The sequence below is a fragment of the Cucurbita moschata genome, unplaced genomic scaffold, assembly GCF_002738365.1.
Source record: "Cucurbita moschata cultivar Rifu unplaced genomic scaffold, Cmos_1.0 Cmo_Scf00030, whole genome shotgun sequence".
Taxonomy (NCBI): domain Eukaryota; kingdom Viridiplantae; phylum Streptophyta; class Magnoliopsida; order Cucurbitales; family Cucurbitaceae; genus Cucurbita; species Cucurbita moschata.
The window spans coordinates 1,141,037-1,144,599 of NW_019268546.1; the positions used below are offsets into that span (position 1 = coordinate 1,141,037).

Here is a 3,563-nt window from a genome sequence, read left to right on the forward strand (position 1 = left end):
CTTCTTGGGGTTAGACATATTCTCACCAGAGCCAAGGCAGCATCGTCGCTAAGCGACAATCCCTCTTCATGGGTTAGACATATTCTCACCGAAGCCAAGGCAGCATCGCCGCTAAGCAGCAATCCCTCTGCAATTTTCGATGGCCAAGAAAGTGTTTCTCTACGCCTCCTCTGAACCAGGTTGTTGACATCTTCACGAAAAGTGTTTCGCAACCTCTTTGAATTTTTCAGATCCAAGCTTCACGTTCGTTCAAATCTGACGCTCAGCTTGCGGTGGGGTGTTAAGGATATTTAGTAATAAATTATACTTTCCCGTATATATTATATTTGATATTTTATTATAAGGCAAATATCTAATATTTGCCTTATTACTATAGATATCTTTCCATTTATTGTTATTTCCATTTATTAGTATTTCCATATCCTTGTAATTTATTTGATTATAAATAAGATAACTTTCACACCTTTAGGATACTTGACTCTCATCTAAGAGATCTGGGTTCAAGTCTCGGCAACGGAATTTGAATTTTTTGTTTGTTATATCTTTAAAAATATAAATAAATAAAATCATAACAACTGACTGATGGGCAATTCTGTTGTAGTTTAGTTGGTTAGGATACTCGGCTCTCACTCGAGAGACTTGGGTTCAAGTCCCGGTAACAAATTTGTTTTTGGAAAATAAAAAAAATAAAATCATAACAACCGAGAGCAATTTTGGAATTTGAATTTTTCGTTTGTTATATCTTTAAAAATAAAAATAAATAAAATCATAACAACTGACTAATGGGCAATTCTGTTGTAGTTTAGTTGGTTAGGATACTCGGCTCTCACTCGAGAGACTTGGGTTTAAGTCCCGGTAACGGAATTTGTTTTTGGAAAAATAAAATGTTTTTGGAAAAATAAAAAAAATAAAATCATAACAACCAACCAATGAGCAATTTTGTTGTAATCTAGTTGGTTAGGATACTCGGCTCTTACCCGAGAGACCCAGGTTCAAGTCTAGGCAACGGAATTTGAGTTTTTCGTTTGTTATTTCTTTTTTACGAAAAGTCCCAGCAACGAAATTTGAATTAAAAAAATCATAACAACCGACCGATGGGCAATTTTCTTCAGTGTCTTCTAAATCTACCTTGTAAAAAAAAAAAAAAATCATAACAACCGACTGATGGGCAATTCTCTTGAAGAAGAGTTGGTTAGAATACTTGGCTCTCACCCCAGAGACTTGGGTTCAAGTCCCGGCAACGGAATTTAAATTTTTCGTTTGTTATATCTTTTTTACGAAAACAAATCCTCGGCAATCTACCTTAGAAAAATAAAAATAAATAAAATCATAACAACCAATTGATCGGCAATTATGTTTGTAGTTTAGTTGGTTAAAATACTCGACTCCCACTCGAGAGACTCGGGTTCAAGTCCTGGCAAGAAGACGAACCATCGGCGGTTAGGATACTTGGCTCTCACCCGAGAGGCCTGGCAACGAAATTTGAGTTTTTCGTTTGTTATTTCTTTTTTATGAAAACGAACCATCGGGAGTGCCTTGTAAATCTACCTTGGAAATATAAAAAAAATAAAATCAAACCAACTGATCGATGGAAAATTTCGTTGTGGTTAGGACACTCGGCTCTCACCCGAGAGACTCGGGTTCAAGTCCTGGCAATAGAATTTGAGTTTTTCGTTTGTTACTTCTATTGTACGAAAACGAACCATTGGCAGGGCAATAAAAAAAAATAAAATCATAACAACCGGACCGATGGACAATTCAATTCTGTTGTAGACTAGTTGGTTAGGATACTCGGCTCTCACCCAAGAGACTTGGGTTCAAGTCCCGGCAACTAAATTTGAGTTTTTCGTTTGTTATTTCTCTTTTACGAAAACGAACCATCGGCAGTGCCTTGTCAATCTACCTAGGAAAAATAAAAAAAAATAAAATCATCAATTTTATTGTAGACTAGTTGGTTAGGATACTTGGTTCTCCCCTGAGAGACTTGGGTTCAAGTCCCGGAAACGAAATTTGAGTTTTTCGTTTGTTATTTCTCTTTTACGAAAAATAAAAAAAATAAAATCATAACAACCGATTAATGGAAATTTCGTTGAAGTCTAGTTGGTTAGGATACTCGGCTATCACCCTATAGATTCGGGTTCAAGCCCCGGCAACGAAATTTGAGTTTTTCGTTTGTTATTTCTTAGTTGGTTAGGATACTCGGCTCTCACCCTAGAGACCCGGGTTCAAGTCCCGGCAACGGAATTTGAGTTTTTCGTTTGTTATTTCTTAGTTGGTTAGGATACTCGGCTCTCACCCTAGAGACCCGGGTTCAAGTCCCGGCAACGGAATTTGAGTTTTTCGTTTGTTATTTCTCTTTTACGAAAACGAACCATCGGCAGTGCCTTGTTTATCTACCTTGAAAAAACAAAAAAAAAAATGAAATCATAACAACCGATCGATGGTCAATTTGGTTGTAGTCTAATTAGATATAATACCTGACTCTCACTCGAGAGACTTGGGTTCAAGTCCTGGAAATGAAATTTGAATTTTTCGTTTGTTATTTCTTTTTTACGAAAACGAACCATCGGCAGTGACTTGTCAATCTACCTTGGAAAAATAAAAAACATAAAATCATAACAATCGACCGATGGGCAATTCCGTTCTAGTCTAGTTGGTTAGGATACTCGGCTCTCACACGAGAGACTCGGGTTCAAGTCCCGGCAACGAAATTTGAGTTTTTCGTTTGTTATTTCTCTTTTACGAAAACGAACCATCGGTAGCGCCTTGTCAATCTACCTTGGAAAAATAAAAAAAAATAAAATCATAACAATCGACCGATGGGCAATTTTGTTGTAGTCTAGTTCGTTAGGATACTTGACTCTCACCCGAGAGACCTGGGTTCAAGTCTCGGCAACGAAATTTGAGTTTTTCGTTTGTTATTTCTCTTTTACGATTGTCAATCTACTTGGAAAAATAAAAAAAAATAAAATCATAACAACCATGGGCAATTTCGTTGTAGTCTAGTTGGTTAGGATACTCGGCTCTCACCCGAGAGCCCCGGGTTCAAGTCTAGGAAACGAAATTTAAGTTTTTCATTTGTTATTTCTTTTTTACGAAAACGAACCATCGGCAATGCCTTGTCAATCTACCTTGGAAAAATAAAAAAAATAAAATCATAACAACTAACCAATGGGCAATTTTGTTGTAGTATAGTTGGTTAGGATACTCGACTCTCACTCGAGAGACTCGGGTTCAAGTCCTGGCAATGGAATTTGAGTTTTTCGTTTGTTATTTCTCTTTTACGAAAACGAACCATCGGCAGTGCCTTGTCAATCTACCTTGGAAAAATAAAAAAAATAAAATCATAACAACCGACCGAAGGGCAATTTCGTCGTAGTCTAGTTGGTTAGGATACTCGGCTCTCACCCGAGAGACCCGGGTTCAAGTCCCGGCAACGGAATTTGAGTTTTTCGTTTGTTATTTCTCTTTTAAGAAAACGAACCATCGGCAGTGCCTTGTCAATCTACCTTGGAAAAATAAAAAAAATAAAATCATAACAACCGACCGAAGGGCAATTCCGT

At 37.2% G+C, this 3,563-nt stretch overlaps 3 non-coding genes across 3 annotated transcripts; all 3 read left to right on the forward strand.

Moving 5' to 3' along the window:
* The first annotated feature begins 2,638 nt into the window (after positions 1 to 2,638).
* On the forward strand, positions 2,639 to 2,711 carry TRNAE-CUC. Its single transcript has one exon. It is a non-coding gene; the product is annotated as a tRNA-Glu (tRNA).
* A 280-nt stretch (positions 2,712 to 2,991) lies between these two features.
* On the forward strand, positions 2,992 to 3,064 carry TRNAE-CUC. Its single transcript has one exon. It is a non-coding gene; the product is annotated as a tRNA-Glu (tRNA).
* A 305-nt stretch (positions 3,065 to 3,369) lies between these two features.
* Positions 3,370 to 3,442, forward strand: TRNAE-CUC. Its single transcript has one exon. It is a non-coding gene; the product is annotated as a tRNA-Glu (tRNA).
* Positions 3,443 to 3,563: the final 121 nt, after the last annotated feature.